Source organism: Callorhinus ursinus, unplaced genomic scaffold (genome assembly GCF_003265705.2).
Source record: "Callorhinus ursinus isolate GAN/ISIS: 27379988/994484 unplaced genomic scaffold, GSC_fseal_2.0 scaffold86, whole genome shotgun sequence".
NCBI lineage: Eukaryota > Metazoa > Chordata > Mammalia > Carnivora > Otariidae > Callorhinus > Callorhinus ursinus.
The window spans coordinates 710,779-728,022 of record NW_027397148.1 but is presented as its reverse complement, the minus strand read 5'-3'; the positions used below and the strand labels follow the sequence as shown (position 1 = coordinate 728,022).

The 17,244-nt window shown below is 40.1% G+C and overlaps 1 protein-coding gene across 27 annotated transcripts in view; it reads left to right on the top strand.

The window, feature by feature from the left end:
• The window catches only part of LDLRAD4 (low density lipoprotein receptor class A domain containing 4), a 450,420-nt gene that overhangs the window by 204,257 nt on the left and 228,919 nt on the right, over positions 1 to 17,244 (top strand). The window contains exon 4 of one of the 27 annotated variants that reach the window (XM_073888065.1): positions 5,169 to 5,264. The exons of the other annotated variants lie outside the window; for them this stretch is intronic. The gene's annotated coding sequence lies outside the window, so the exon portion shown is untranslated. The remainder of the gene's footprint in view (positions 1 to 5,168; positions 5,265 to 17,244) is intronic. 27 annotated transcript variants of the gene reach the window in all.

The window sequence follows — 17,244 nt, the reverse complement described above, 5'->3', positions numbered from 1 at the left end:
TTGTATGTTGCATGTTGAGACACCTCAACTGCCTTTGGTATGCCAGGTTCAAAGTTTTGAGCAGCAGCTAGTGAACAAACATTTTGAGATATGGTTGGCTGGCACTATCTGTCAGATGGAGTTTGGTTCCAGAAGCGTACATACATGGGCCAGGCACCGTGCCAGAGACAGAGTGCTGGCCTGTCACTTTAGCTCCCACTCTTAGGGGCTTTCAGCTCAGTCCTGCCACCTTTAGACTCTGAGCAGTTGGGTTTCAAAACCAGACAATAGAAATTCTGTATGAAAGCAAAGATTTTTTAATTCTATGGTGGTTTGATTGTATGACATAGAAAACTGCTTCAGGTACTTTTGTCACCAACAATAAAAACTTAGAGTTAAATGCTTCAGTTGGAATGTATTTTATTAGCTTTGTAAATTACCTTAGGGCTATATTTATAGAATCATTAAGTGTCTAAAGGGGTCCCTTAAATTTTTCAGTTATACTTTGCAGCATTTTATTGGGGGAAATTATGTGCTATAATGATATTTGGAAATCCACGTAAGTTTTAGGACAAGGACCTCTGTATATAGACATATATAACACAGATTCATGTTCTTTGATGTTCATTCAGTCTTTTTGTCCTTTTACAACATCTGGTACAATGTAAGTGATGATCCAAGTTGGAAAGCAGTTAGCATGGAAGTCATTAAGCCAGAGTTTTAGATTGTGGCTTGGCCTGAACTTAGTTTCAAATATGATATTATATATCTGGGAGTTTTTAAGTTCTTCACATGAATCATATAATTTCATCCTTAAAATATCCCCATGAGGTAGCATGTGAACTCTGACCCAGAGAAGATAAGTAACTTGCCCAAGATCAGCTAGGTAATCAATGGTTGCACCAGGATTTGAACCCAGGTGGTCTGATTCTAGTTCCACCAGGTTATAGCTCCTCCTTTCTTTGGGCCTGAAATTTCTCATCTCTAAAATAAGGGAGTTGGATTACACAATTTCTAGTGTTTCTTCCAGCCCTAACATTCTCTGTTCTCAGCTGGTAGAAGACCGGACACACACTCCTGTGCACATGTTCACACAGGCCCCACATACACAGAAGTCAGCTGAATGGTCTGGTTGAAATGCCTGCATAAATACTGTGTCTGATGCCCTGGATGAGGACAGACTATTTATGCCATTCTGCATGCATCTTCAGAGGAGAAGCAACTGTTTGTCCCTTGCTAATTGGCTCCCACACTTGTGATTTATAATGGAAAAAGTGCCACAATATTGAGAACCTTTTTTAAAGAGGGGAGGTTCTTGAGACACAGCCTAGCAGAGCACAGAGTGTCTTTTTAACACCTTAATTCTTCACAAAAATAAGGAACATGGGTCTTAATTGAAGATAAATTTCACAAAAGCGTATTTGAGCTCCAGTGTTTATTTTGCTACAGACATCTAAGTAAAATGTTGCTCAGGCTTTGGAACACAAGTGTGGAGCTTCCTTGCATGGCTTATAGAACACAGCAGTCCCCATTCAGCTGTGACTCATCACTTCCTGAGCTTTGCAGAGGGTAATGGCTGACTATGGAATACTTACTTTAGAATACTCTGGACCCCATAGAAAATGTTAGTTTTTGTTGGTGTTAGAAGGCACCTCAATCCTCTGTGTCCCAAATGTACAAGGAACTCAGTGCAACCTGGCAGATGCTTAAGTTGGCAGGATGTCCTCATCAGAGCAGCTACTGAGTGTGGTGATAGGATGGGGAAGCTCCCCTAAGTAGCCTTCCTCCACATTGTACAGAGGAAAACATACCAGGGTTACTGAGCAAAATAATCATTGAATATTTTAGTAGGAGCAGAGATTATCTTTCTGCATTTAGTACCACAGACTAACTTTTTAAAATCTCTGTAGAATGGGATAGCTGTGCGGAATGGAAAAGTCAAGTTGCCTTTCAGACCCTTGTCTGTGTTTGTGTGTGCGTATGTGTGTGTGGGGGGGGGGCATGGTGTTTGTGGGCATGTGTTTCTGAGTCCACGTATGAGGATACTTTTGTTTGTCTTGACACTTACTTCCAGATCATTTGTGTCCTGGGAAGAAGCAGTAGATAGGTGGGGGAAGTTGTGTGGAATTTAGGAAGCCAGCCTGGGTTTTGTCCCACTCTCTTCCAATCTGTAGATGCTGCAGCATGGTCACCATTGCCACAAGAGCCCCCTCTTCCTGCCCCTCTACCTCTGACCTACATCCCATAGCTTGGTGTGGGCCTGGAGGCCCAGAGCCCAGGGCAGGGGAGAGGGAGCATGTGAGGAATTGTTTTCTGGCTTTTCCTCAGGTGACCATCTGCTCAGTGAAGATTTCTGAGCATCAGCTTCTTCAAGGTAATGTGCAAAAAGCCTCTAATACAGGACCTGGCATACGTAGTTGTTGACCAAATGCTACATGATTGAATAAATAACAGTGGGGATAAAGCAAAAGTTAAGGGCATCTGATGTTTGGTGACACTAAGGTTGGAAAGGTGACTGCTTTAATTTTGGTTACTCTGAGGGGGAAGTTGAAGAATAGGGAAGCTGACACTTGTCCAAGGCTGTGGAGAAACCAGTACAGGTATTCTACAGATACAAGAAAACAGTGATTAACTGTAAGAAGTGCAGAAGAAAGAGTGAGTGTGGGCACCCATGGGCCCAGCCCTTCCAGTTCCAGAAGCAACTCAAGTCACAGCTCAATGGGAAATGTAGTAAATGGGTTTTTTCCTAACCAGAAACTTTCTTCCCTAAAGGCCCCAAATTGTCAGACAAGTGGTAACTCACTATGATTACCCCAGTATTAATGAGATAAAACAAAGGCTCTGGACATCAATAATATTACAGACATTTGCTTATCAATCCTCAGTAGCAGGTTGAATTATGCCCAGCCAGTGAAAACTGCTGGGATTAACCATGGGCCTCACTCAGCAACCTGGGCTGCTCCTAAAAACTCCAGAGACACACTCCTTTCCCAGCATCACCTTTGAACTTCTGGGTAGTGGAGATCACATTACCAAGATTAATTGGGGTTATTTGCCAATGTGTCCACCTGAAGAATTGTGGAAAGTCCTGTTCATGGGGTTCCTTCTCACATGTCTTTTATCTCATAGGTAACCTGTGATCATTGACATTTTGTCATTTTGGTGTAGAATTTGTGTATAATTTTCTCTGTGTGAAAAACATACATACTTAAATTATCCTCTTGTGTTTATTGCCTCCTCATTTCGACATGTAGTGGAGAGGGGGTGAGCATAGTAGTTTGTATGACTTACACAGTTTTAATAGCTTAAATTAACAAAGACAAATGGGCCCTTTTGATTCATTGTGAAACCAATGGAGTGAAGTATGTGCCACTTTTTTTTTTTTTTTGACATCTTTCTCTTTAACTTGTATGTCTGTGTGGATAGTCCGTGGTGAAAGCATAGATTTCAGGTGCAAGTTTGAAAGAAACAAAACCGAACCCCAGAGTGTACTTCTCTCTTCCCCTCCCCATGTGCTTTGGATTCAATTTAAGGCCAAGCAATTATTAATCACCTGCTCTGCCAGCTGCTGGGGATGCAGAGACGTGATGTGTTGTGGGCTGGGGAGGTCTCACCAGTGGGTGAGACAGACAAATAGACAAACAATGACAGCAACCTGATGAGCACTGTACTGGAGCGATGTGCTGGTTGCCATGGGAACGCAGAAGGAGACAGCAGTATTTTATTGTAGTGGGAATGGAGTGGTTGGGGAAGGCTTTACAGACATGGCACTTTTTTTTTCTCCTGAAAGGTCAGTAAGCATTTGTCGGGTAAGGGATGGGAAGAGCAAGTCATTCTAGGCAAGAGAAATAGTGTGCACCAAAGCACAATGGTGGGAAGCCATGGTGTGCTTGAGAACATCTTTGTGCTTTGGTGTGTCTGGCTTCCAGGGTGATATGTAGAGGAGCTGGGAAATAGGTTTGTAAAAGTGGTCAGGAGCACTTTAGGAGTAAGAGTCTTATACGCCTAACTAGTATGGACTATGTTTTGAAGGTTATGGGAATCTATTGAAGAATTTTATTTATTTATTTATTTGTTTGTTTGTTTTTTAATATGTTCCATTAGCCAATATATTATACATCATTAGTTTTTGATGTAGTGTTTCAACGATTCATTAGTTGTATATAACACCCAGCGCTCATCACCACATAAGCCCTCCTTAATACCCATCACCCGGTTACCCAATCCCCCCACCGTCCTCCCTTCTGTAGCCGTCAGTTTGTTTCCTGGAGTCCAGAGTCTTCCATGGTTTGTCTTCCCCTCTGATTTCTTCCCATTCAGTTTTCCCTCCCTTCCGCTGTGGCCCCCTGCACTATTCCTTATGTTCCACATATGAGTGAAACCATATGATAATTGACTTTCTCTGCTTGACTTTTTTCACTTAGCATAATCCCCCCCAGTTCCATCCATGTTGATGCAAATGATGGATATTCATCCTTTCTGATGGCTGAGTAATATTCCATTGTATATATGAAACACCTCTTCTTTACCCATTCTTCTGTTGAAGGGCATCTTGGCTCCAATAGTTTGGCTATTGTGGACATTGCTGCTATGAACATTGGGGTACATGTGCCCCTTCTTTTCACTATGTCTGTATCTTTGGGGTAAATACCTAGTAGTGCAATTGCTGGGTTGTAGGATAGCTCTATTTTTAACATCTTGAGGAACCTCCATACTGTTTTCCAAAGTAGCCTTACCAGCTTGCATTCCCATCAACAGTATAATAGGGTTCCCCTTTCTCCACATCCTCACCAACACTTGTTGTTTCCTGTCTTGTTAATTTTTGGCATTCTAACTGGTGTAAGGTGGTATTTCATTGTGGTTTTGATTTGTATTTCCCTGATGGCTAGTGATGTTGAACATTTTTTCATGTGTCTGTTAGCCATTTGTATGTCTTCTTTGGAGAAGTGTCTGTTCATGTCTTCTGCCCATTTCTTGACTAGATTCTTTGTTTTTTGGGTGTTGAGTTTGAGAAGTTCTTTATAGACCTTGGATACCAGCCCTTTATCCGTAATGCCACTTGCAAATATCTTCTCCCATTCCATGGGTTGCCTCTTAGTTTTGTTGACTGTTTCCTTTGCTGTGCAGAAGCTTTTTATCTTGATGAAGTCCCAAAAGTTCATTTTTGCTTTTGTTTCTCTTGCCTTTAGAGACATGTCTTGCAAGAAGTCGCTGTGGCCAATGTCGAAGAGGTTACTGCCTATGTTCTCCTCTAGGATTTTGATGGATTCCTGTCTCACATTGAGGTCTTTCATCCATTTTGAGTTTATCTTTGTGTGTGGTATAAGAAAATGGTCCAGCTTCATTCTTCTGCAGGTGGCTGTCCAATTTTCCCAGCACCATTTATTGAAGAGACTGTCTTTTTTCCATTGCATATTCCTTCCTGATTTGTCAAAGATTTGTCAAAGACCATAGAGTTGAGGGTCCATTTCAGGGTTTTCTATTCTGTTCCATTGATCTACTTGTCTGTTTTTGTGCCAATACCATGTTGTTTTGAGGATCACAGCTTTGTAATATAGCTTGAAGTCAGGCATTGTGATGCCCCCAGCCTTGGTTTTCTTTTTCCACAGTCCCCTGGCAATTCGGGGTCTTTTCTGGTTCCATATAAATTTTAGGAGTGTTTGTTCCAGCTCTGTGAAAAATGTCGATAGTATTTTGATAGGGATTGCATTGAAAGTGTAGATTGCTCTGGACAGCATAGACATTTTAACGATGTTTATTCTTCTAATCCAAGAGCATGGAATGTTTTTCCATCTCTTTGTGTCTTCTTCAATTTCTTTCATAAGTGTTCTGTAGTTTCTAGAGTATAGATCCTTTACCTCTTTGGTTAGGTTTATTCCTAGGTATCTTACGGTTTTTGGTGCTATTGTAAATGGAATCAATTCCTTAATTTTTCTTTCTTCAGTCACATTGTTAGTGTATAGAAATGCAACTGATTTCTGTGCATTGATTTTGTATCCTGTCATGTTGCTGAATTGCATATGAGTTCTAGTAATTTGAGGGTGGAGTCTTTTGGGTTTTCCACATAAAGTATCATGTCATCTGTGAAGAGAGAGAGTTTGACTTCTTTGCCAATTTATTGAAGAATTTAAAGTAGAAGAGACACATGTTATTTATGATTTAGAAATAACTATTTACTTGATAGAATAAACTTTCCTTCATTCAGCAATTTTTTTTGAGAACCTGTTTCATGCCAGATATTTTTGTAGGCCTCAGGGAAATAATATTAAATATTACCTTAAAAATTTCCTACATTCAGGCAAACTTAAATTCTAGTGATCAGAGGGTGTAAACAATACAAAAGTTAATTGTAGGACTTATTAAAAGGTGTTAAGTGCTGTAGAAGATGAAAAGCAAGCAACATAGATAGGCAGTCTTGGACATGGCTCAGGAGGGTTACATTTTAAATAGAGTGCTTTATTTTACTTGAATATACAGAAAAATTACTTTATTTTGTATTTTTTTATGAATTTGTTTTTGGTGTATGTTTGAGGACTCAGGTTCTATGCCACATTTGTCTTTTAGTTTTGTCCATTATTATTACTGTTTTATAAATTTGTGTACAGAAATAGTATTGAGGAAACCTCCTATATTGGCTGTGAAATGGCATTAAAACTCCACTTCATGTCCATTTAGTGTATTAACTCCTTCTAGTCATGTGGACAAATATGAGGAATTGGAGTTTGGAAATGAGAAAACTAAAGAGTAACCTCAGGAGGCACCTGACTGACTCTTGATTTTAGCTCAGGTTGTGATTTTGGGGTCATGAGTTTGAGCCCTGTGTTGGGCTCCATGCTCAGCATGGGGTCTGCTTGAGGTTCTCTCCTTCTGCCCCTCCCCCAGTGCATGCTTTCTCTCTCCCTCTCTCTCTCAAATAAATAAGTAAACAAATAAATAAAATCTTGACAAAAAAAAAAAGGGTAACGTCAGAACCATATTGGAGAGTATGATTGGTTATTTAAGTGAGACCATTTTCTTCTGTCTCCATTAAGGACAGAACAAGATAGAATGGGGTTAGCTTTGGCAGGAATGTTGGAGCTGAAATGACAAGAAACATGAGTTTTCCATACTGATGTGGATGGCCTTGAGAGCTGGATGAATTGTTCTTATCGTGTGCTTCTGTACTTATGGAATCATTGATAGTACTGTGGTTATCAGTCCAGGTGATCTGGTCTCAACTGCAGCAATGGTGAACAAGTCCTTGGAGTAGGTCATTGATTGTGTTTGAGGCCCATTTTGTTTGAAGGTGGTGCAGAAGGGTAGCCAGACAAAGGTTGAAAGGGATTGTAGTCTATGAAGCGAGACACGATTCCATGAAGGTTAGAGCAGAGGGATCTTCGGAGGAGATTTTAAGGACAGATGACCAAGAGCAACAGGGTGTCCAGAGCTCCTGGGTGCTGGCTCATCAGGTCATACCACACAAGTGGAACAAACTCCCAACTGGGCATGCCTTCAGGGAAGAATTAGCAGAATGACAGATTAGTTGTTAATTGCAGGAGGTAAGAATTTTATCAACCAGTGTTCCATTGAAGAAGATGGATTTTAAGATCCTGGTCCAGGTTATTAATCAAATTGTTTTGAAGTTTCTTAAGTCTACCAGAAATAGTCTCTTTTTGGTTATTGGGTAGATAAGCAAAAGAATTCAGGAGTCCTTAATTTGCCCATGGTACTATAAAGAAATTCTTTATCGAAGGCCTGAAATGAGCATATTCAGGACAAAATATGTCTTGTCTTTGTGGAACTTGGGATTTTCACCCTGTCTCAGTTGTCAGAAGTAGGTCATTTTCTTTTCTTTTCTCTTCTTTTTTTTAAAGCCAACTGTATTCTTTTACTTTTTTCTTTTTTAATTTTTATTTTATTATGTTATGTTAATCACCATACATTACTTCAGTAGTTTTTGATGTAGTGTTCCATGATTCATTGTTTGTGTATAACACCCAGTGCTCCATTTGGTATGTGCCCTCTTTAATACCCATCACCAGGCTAACCCATCCCCCTCCCCCCCTCCCCTCTAGAACCCTCAGTTTGTTTCTCAGAGTCCATAGTCTCTCATGGTTCGTCTCCCCCTCCGATTTCCACCCCCTTCATTTTTCCCTTCCTGTTATCTTCTTTTTTTTTTTTTTTAACATGTAATGTATTATTTGTTTCAGAGGTACAGGTCTGTGATTCAACAGTCTTACACAATTCACAGCACTCACCATAGCACATACCCTCCCCAATGTCTATCACCCAGCCACCCCATCCCTCCCACCCCCCACCACTCCAGCAACCCTCAGTTTCCTGAGATTAAGAATTCCTCATATCAGCGAGGTCATATGATGCATGTCTTTCTTTGATTGACTTATTTCACTCAGCATAACACCCTCCAGTTCCAGCCATGTCGTTACAAATGGCAAGATTTCATTCCTTTTAATGGTTGCATAATATTCCATTGTATATATATACCACCTCTTCTTTATCCATTCATCTGTCGATGGACATCTTGGCTCTTTCAACAGTTTGGCTATTGTGGACATTGCTGCTATAAACATTGGGGTGCACGTAGCCCTTCGGATCCCTACATTTGTATCTTTGGGGTAAATACCCAGTAGTGCAATTGCTGGGTCGTGTGGTAGCTCTGTTTTCAACTTTTTGAGGAACCTCCATACTGTTTTCCAGAGTGGCTGCACCAGCTTGCATTCCTGCCAACAGTGTAGGAGGGTTCCGCTTTCTCCGCATCCCTGCCAACATCTGTCGTTTCCTGACTTGTTAATTTTAGCCTTTCTGACTGGTGTGAGGTGGTATCTCACTCACTGAGGTTTTGATTTGGATTTCCCTGATGCCGAGCGCTGTTGAGCACTTTTTCATGTGTCTGTTGGCCATTTGGATGTCTTCTTTGGAAAAATGTCTGTTCATGTCTTCTGCCCATTTCTTGATTGGATTTTATTTGTTCTTTGGGTGTTGAGTTTAATAAGTTCTTTATAGAAATTGGATACTAGCCCTTTATCTGATATGTCATTTGCAAATATTTTCTCCCATTTTGTCGGTTGTCTTTTGGTTTTGTGGACTGTTTCTTTTGCTGTGCAAAAGCTTTTTATCTTGTTGAAGTCCCAATAGTTCATTTTTGCCCTTGCTTCCCTTGCCTTGGGCGATGTTTCTAGGAAGAAGTTGCTGCGGCTGAGGTCGAAGAGGTTGCTGCCTGTGTTCTCCTTTAGGATTTTGATGGACTCCTGTCTCACATTTATGTCTTTCAACCATTTGGAGTCTATTTTTGTGTGTGGTGTAAGAAAATGGTCCAGTTTCATTCTTGCATGTGGCTGTCCAATTTTCCTAACACCATTTGTTGAAGAGACTGTCTTTTTCCCATTGGACATTCTTTCCTGCCTTGTCAAAGATTAGTTGACCATAGAGTTGAGGGCCCATTTCTGGGCTCTCTGAGTCGATCCCATTTTCAACTGCACCCAGAACCATAAGATACCTAGGAATAAATCTAACCAAAGAGGCAAAGAATCTGTACTCAGAAAACTATAAAATACTCATGAAAGAAATTGAGGAAGACACAAAGAAATGGAAAAATGTTCCATGCTTATGGATTGGAAGAACAAATATTGTGAAGATGTCAATGCTACCTAGAGCAATCTACACATTTAATGCAATCCCTATCAAAATGCCATCAACTTTTTTCAAAGAAATGGAACAAATAATCCTAAAATTTGTATGGAACCAGAAAAGACCCTGAATAGCCAAAGGAATATTGAAAAAGAAAAGCAAAAGCTGGTGGCATCACAATTCCGGTCATTTTCTCCAATAAAGCAGTAACCATGGATGGAAGGTAGAGTACAGGGCTGCAAGTTTCTGCATCTCTCCTGTCCAAGGCAGGATTGGTCCTGGATCAGTGGGAGCTTCCTGCTGAGAGCCAAGAGGATTTCCCCACTAGTTTTTCTCCCTCTAAAGTATGGCATTTGAGGGAGGACATGGCAATGGCTTTTCACCCACACCGATCCCTGCTTTGAATTTGATTAGTTGTGGAAACCAAAGGCCCTTATTTTAAGTATCTGAAGATCTTCCTCTGGACGTGAAGGGATAGCTCTGTCTACCAACCCTGAGCATCTCTAGGGCCATGTGTGTGTGTTGTGAAGGAGCTTTGAGACTTGGCCAGATACAGCACCATCATGGATAGGAGGTCATCAGCTTATCCTGGAGGACAGCAGGGCTGAATAAGGCCTGAAGTGGGAAGTTTATTTGAGGGGCCAAAGAAGGGCTTTCAAGGAACTAATAGGGGAAATAAGACAAAACAAAATATAGCAAACCTTCTTTGATTGGGGCAAGGGACATTCTCCTTTCAGTAGAGCATCCTACTAATCATTAAAAAAGGATAAAGGTAACATCTCAGAATTCCAGTGTGGGTTGGCTAAAGGAGGAAGGGAACACAAGAGTTTATACAGCTATTTCCCTGTTGTACTCTTAGGTTAGCAAGATTGGATTTGTGGAGGCCTCAGAAGGTGTAAGTTTCCAGGGAAGGGAAATTTCTTCAAGGATATGTGACAGTTGGAGGATCCCAGGCAGACAGCTTTGTCAGGCTGAAGACAAGAAAGTGAGGCAGTTTGTACCCAAATAGAAAATACCTAGCTGTGATCAACTTGAGGACAAGACTGGATCAGCAGTACCATGATTTGATAAATACCTGCTTTACTCCCTGACTCCTGTGAACTTGAATGTAAATATTAAAAAATAAAACAGGTGGGGAACTCAGTGTCCACACCTAGTTCTGAGGGTGCTGGAAGGAGCTGTCTGTTTCCTGAACAAACAGTCCAATGCTTTAGCCAGACAATGGGCTTTCTCTCCAAAACACACAAGACTGCACTGAGAGAGAATATTGCAATTTAGGAATTAGGCCAGATGACTGGGAAGGGACAGATGGAAAAAGCCTAAATATTTACGACATTGAACACTGGAGAGAGGATAATTCCATAAATGAGGACCACAGGTCATTAAAAACTACTCTGGCTAATAATTTTAACTAATTCTTTGCCTTAAAAAAATCTTACATAATTTGTTAGTAATATATTTGAATTTTATCTCCTTTTTGTCTCTTTTCTATGTCATTTTCTGTATATATATCCCTAGTGAGGATTTTTGCTCAGTTAGAGAAAACTTCCGTCACTCAAAGTGATACCAGTAGTTAATTGTGTTTCCTATAAGAACCTCTGGACACGGGACACCTGGGTAGCTCAGTCAGTTAAGCATCTGCCTTTGGCTCAGGTCATGATCCCATGGTCCTGGGATCGAGCCCCGCAATCAGGCTCCTTGCTCAGTGGGAAGCCTGCTTCACCCTCTGCCCCTTCCCCTGCTAGTTCTCTCTCTCTCTGACAAATAAATAAATAAAATCTTTAGAAAAATAAGAACCTCTGGATGAAATTTTATTTCTGTTCATTGATTTATTTAACAAATATTTATTGAATACTTATGATATACCAGGCCCTGTTCCAGGCTGTGTTCCAGACCCTGTTCCAGACCCTGAGAATTCCTCAGTAAAACCAGGCAGACAGAAATCCCTACCTGCCTTCATGTAGTTTATATTCTAGTGGGGGAAAAAAGATTATGCATATATTTAAATACAATATTAGTTGGAAATGAGTTGTGGAGAAACAGAAAATAGATAAGGAGGATGGCAAAGGCCAGGAGTATTGGGGGGAGTGTAATGGAGAAAGGATTCCAATTTTATTTTATTTTATTTTTTTAAAAGATTTTATTTATTTGTCAGAGAGAGAGAGTGAGCACAAGCAGGGGGAGCAGTAGAGGGAGAGGGAGAAGCAGTCTCCCTGCTGAGCAAGGAGCCTGATGTGGGACTGGATCCCAGGACTCTGGGATCATGACCTGAGCCGAAGGCAGATGCTTAATCGACTGAGCCACCCAGGCACCCAGCATTTGAGAGTTTTGAGCAGAGGAGAGACCTGATCTGGCTTCCATTTCAGCAGGAACAGTCTGGCTGCTCTCTTGGGACTAGAATATGATAGGTTACTAGTCAGGAGACTATTGAAGTAATCTGGTTGAGAGATGATGGCACCTTAGACTAGGGTGACTGGAGTGAGATGGTGAGAAGGGGCCAGTTTCCAGATGTAGTTTGAAGGTGAAGCTAATAGAATTTTTTAATTGATTGGGGAAAAGAGCCAAAGATGACTCCAGTGTTTTTGCCTGAGCAACTGGAAGGATGAAATTTCAAGATATAGAAGGCTGTTAGTGGAGCCAGTTTGCATGGGAAAAGGAGGTATCTGGTTTTGGTCCTGGTAAGTTCAGATGTTTGTTACATTCCACATGGAGATGTTGAGCAGGTGATTGGAGGAATTGAGAGCCTAGGGAGAGGTGGGAAGGTCTAGTATAATTGTGGGAGTTAGTAGCATGGAGACACCGGACTGCCTGAGATCTCAAGGGAATGGGCTGAGGGTGAGCCTGGGTACCGAAAAGCGCCCTCCAAATGAGGAGGTTTGGAGAAAGCAATGGTCATTAAGGTAGGAGGACATGTCCTTGTATGTATGAAGCAGGTGGTTCTAGGTGGTAGGACTGATCAGCTCTGTCAAAGCAGTCTGCTAAGATGAGGCCTGAGGTGACCACATTGGAGCAAACAACATGGAGGTCACTGGGGACTTGGAAAAGCATTTTTGGTGCAGTGATGGCGGCCAAAGCCTGACTGGAGTTTGTTTGGGGGGAGAATTGCAGATTGGAGGCAGTAAGCTATGGGAGGAGGGAAGCAGAGAATGGGGCCAAAACATTTTTATTTTAAAGATGGGGCAAGTTATAGCATGTTCGTATACCTAATGTGAAGGATCCCATAGAGATGGTGTTGATAATCAGTATGTATAAAATATCCAGAATTCAGAAATTTTAAAGATCACTTGTCATTTGGATAATCAAGATCAGGCAACAGAAGTACCAAAGGGCTAAAGTGGGATTTCATTCTTTAAAATTTCTTTCTTAAATCATGGATTTTAAGAACTGAAAGGACTTTTAGAATGTAAGACATTCGGTGGCTTTCAGAATTTTTAGCTGGGGATGCCTTTTTCCAGTGAAATCTCAGAGGAAAGCCTAATCCATATGCAGATCCTAGTGGAACTGCCAGGATGCCTTTACTGACCCCATCCCCACCCCCATCTCCTGCAGATGATCCTGGGGCCTCAAAGGGAACACCTTGGTTATTTAGAGTAAAGATTCAAAACTACTGGTTTAATCCAGATACCTCATTTACCAGCAAGGAATCTAGAGGTTAAGATTCTTGCCTGAAGAGAAACAGTATTTAAGAACTAGACGAGAAGCCAGTTTTCTGAGTTTCAGGACAGTGGACTATTTATGTCTATCCTTGGTGCCTATGGCCATGTTCCTTGTCCCAGACTCTTGAATGAATGAATGAAGCAATGAATGGCTTAGAGAGAAAGAGCCTGAGGCCCAGAAGTTGTGATACCGAAGGATAAATGCCTCCCATTTGCCCCTGTGGGTCTCCTTTTTGGGGCCTAACTTTGTGCTGTAAAACACTTGTGCATCCATTTATGTTAGTCCTGCGAGTTGGGTGCGGTCCTCATAGGCTGTATACCTCAAATGCATATGGAAACATCTGTTAGTGGACAAACTTAAAAACTCTTGTTGAGTTTTGTGGTTTATGCTGCTCACTCAGTGGAGCAAAGTAATAAGAAAACCATTATCCGACGTTAGTCCTGGTGAGTATATATTAAATGTCCAGTTACCATTACACTCAAATACATTTATTTAAAACCTATAGATTGAGAGCCATTAACAGTCCTCAGCAAGGCATATAAGGTTCTTCATGACTGGATACCTGCTCCCTACCTCCCCTGCTTTATTTTTATGTACAGTGACATTCTGTTAAAATGAAAGTTGAACACCCCAGGAACCACACCCCTACCCCATGCCTTTTCTGTACCTTGATCAGTGTGCTGGTTATATGAGCATTCTTTTTTTTTTTTTTTCTCTCTTTCTTTGTATAAACCCGTAGACCTGGAGGTCTCTCTCTATCCCTGTCTCTCTCTTTATCTCTCTTTCTCACACACAGGCACTCTTAAACACACTGTACTGCAATAAAATATTTTTTTAAATGTCAGAGTGTATCAGTCCATGTGCTTAATATTCTTTAATGCTGCAGTTCTCATAGTAAAGCCGGTTTCTGTCCAGTGGCCCTCAAGCCTCCACAGGCCTGACTTGACCTCATGGCAGACCTCTTTCACTTGCCACTCCCCTCAGGCAGTTAGTCCCCTCAGGCAGTTACTCCCGCTCAGGCAGTTACTTGGGCGGACACTGCCTACTGTATCCCTTCTGCTACTACCGCTCCACCCATGGTAGGTGGTCAATAATGTACTTAATGAAATGAAATGTAACTGAAACAGTGTTTATCCTTATGAGATTGGAGCTGTCTGTCTGGATTTCTCTTTGGATGATGCCATGGGGAATTAGGTACTTTATTAAAGTTTAAGTTAGGATTGTGATAGATTTAGAATTCTACAAACATTTGGTTTTCACCGAGATTTTCACAGAGATTCCCCCCCACCCCGCTTAAAAAAGGATTTATACTTTTCTTGGTTATAAAGTCATACTTAAAATTGTCAAGGAACTTATAAATTACTTAGTGACTGCAGCACCCAGAGGTAGACACTGTTTGTATTTTGAACTTTCAAACTATTTTCCCATGTGCATTGCATATATTGATAAACACTTTGTTCTTCATAGTGTTTTAAGGTAGTTTTTACCCGCTTGGTTTTAGTACTATGCTAAGAAGTTAGTAAGAATACCTCCTCACATTTTATATACAAAAAAAACACAGAAATAAATTCATTCATTAATTGGTTTTAAACACAAAAAAGAAATAGTGCTGTTTGCCAATTCAAGTCCTAAAGACTTTTACTGACTTTTAAAATGCCTTATGGTGTTTTGATGAAAGTTGGGCAATGTTTAAAGTTGCTCGAAAATTGTAGAACTAGAAGTCTAAAGCCTGAAAATACCTTGGACTTTTAAGAGCACATTTTTCACTTATGGTTCTCAGATAATTTCAGACACATTAAAATCATCTTTTCAGCACCATAGTGGGAGTGATAAGCCATATCATAAAATGGATTGAGTTTAAAAAAATTTTATTACTATCTTTGATGGGAGGCTCTTCTATGTTAATCTTATTATATGGGCAAATATCCTTTTTATCATGTCATATTCATCTTTTTGAAGGACAACTATAGTTTCAGTTAGCACCACTTAAGATATGACTTTTATTAAATGCTTGTGGGTAACTTAATTCATTACACAGAATATAAACCTTCTAATTAAATTCCCCTTTGTTCCAAATTTATAACCAGGAGAGTCAGCTCTGTCTTTGAGGGAGGGGAGAGCATCATTAGTGATACAGTGTCTTTACATTTGACTTTTGGCATGCTGTGTAGATCACTGTGTGATATTAGGCGAGGCACACACAACTTCTGCAGATCTCTTCCCTCAGACTTCCAAAGAGATCAGTGTTGCTAATATGTGAGATTCTAAGTCTCTTACAGGTTACTCAAAATGTATTCTTCGCATTAAAAAATTTTGTAGGAGAATATGCATATTATCATTCTTATGCTATTCACATGCTGTCAAAAGCTGACATTTGAGAATAGCCCTAAGGATTAGCTTTTCATTTCTGAAGATTCTCAAAGCCTTATCTTCATAATTTGCTAAATCACTACTTTCTGATGCTGTCATTCTGGCTCACTTTATAAAAACTACTCCAGTATTCTAACTTCACTGAAAGTTGATAAAGGAAATAACTATATGGGGAGCCCTTTTCCCTTTTTTGACAAAATTGGTTATCTAAGATAGCTTCCATACTGTTGTATAGCACCCCTTGATAAAAACAGTGACAGACCCTTTTAAGTCTGAGAAGCAGGAAAAGTCTGTTTCTGATTAATTGAAATGCCTACCAGTCTTGACTAGCAAGGGCTTGCCACCATGTCTCTGGTTTCCTTGTCTCTGGGGCAGCTCGTTTCCTTGGAGTTCAGTTTAATGACCACTTACTAGAGCTCTCTTAAGTTACAAAGTTTTTCTCATTTCCCTTGCATTTTTTGGTTCATGTTTTTTGTCTTCTACTCACTGTTTTTCATTTTTATTGAACTTTACTTTTATGGTAGGTCATTTTGTACCTTGCTGGGGAGTAGGTGATGTGTGTATAAGTCAATAAAAATATTGCTGTCATCTCTATGCTTGGAGATGTAAAATTATGTTGGTTGTGGTTAAAATTATTTATACTAATTTTAGAAACCTATTAATTCTTCACCTATAGGTTGGTAACAACTAAGTTTAATCTCTGTTATTCACAATGTAGGTACATTGAGAAGGCCCCCATTACTGAGAGCAAATTCTAGATTTTAATGTCATAAATGTTGGAGCCAGAATCACTCTCAGTTTTCAGGTTTGTGAGTGATAGAAGTGTGAACTGAATGAGTCGATGTTGCTATATGAATTTTAACAGAAATAGATATCATATACTACTTTGCCAATTCACAAAAAAGGCTGATTTTACAGCTGTGATAGGTCCTTATTTTGTGACTGAGATTATATCTGTGAAAACTAAGGCTTTAAAAAAGAGTATAGGAAAAAATGAAAACAACTTTTTGTTGCCCTTTCCCCCCAGTTTTGAGGTATAATGACATATAAGTTTAAGTGAACATGTTGATTTGATATACTTAGGTATTGCAAAATGATGACTGCTATCATATTAGCTACCACCTGGGTCAGGTCACCTAATTACTTCCTTTTTTTGTGGTGAGAACATTTAAGACCTACTGTCTTAGCAACTTTCAAGTACTTTTTGTTGTCTTTTAACTAATAGAATGTTGACTCTACCAAGTGGATTAACTTTTGTCTCTCAGATGCAAGTTTGTTCTCCTGGAGTTCAAGATTGAGCATTTATCTTTGAATCCTGTCCAAGTTTAGGTGTAAAATATAAAATTGTTAAGCTACCTGTCCTTAAAAAATTTATTTTGAAAGTAGACTATATTGACCAATGTGTGGCTCAAACTCATGACCCCGAGATCAAGAGTTGTATGCTGTACCAACTGAGCCAGCCAGGTGCCCCCCAGGTTTTTTTTTTAAATAGGTTGTTTTTTTGTTTTTTGTATGTATGTTTGGGATTCACAGAATCATTCTTTTCCTTTTTCCTCTCTCACATGGTATACTCCAATTGGTTAGTAATAGTTTGTACATAACTAGAATGAT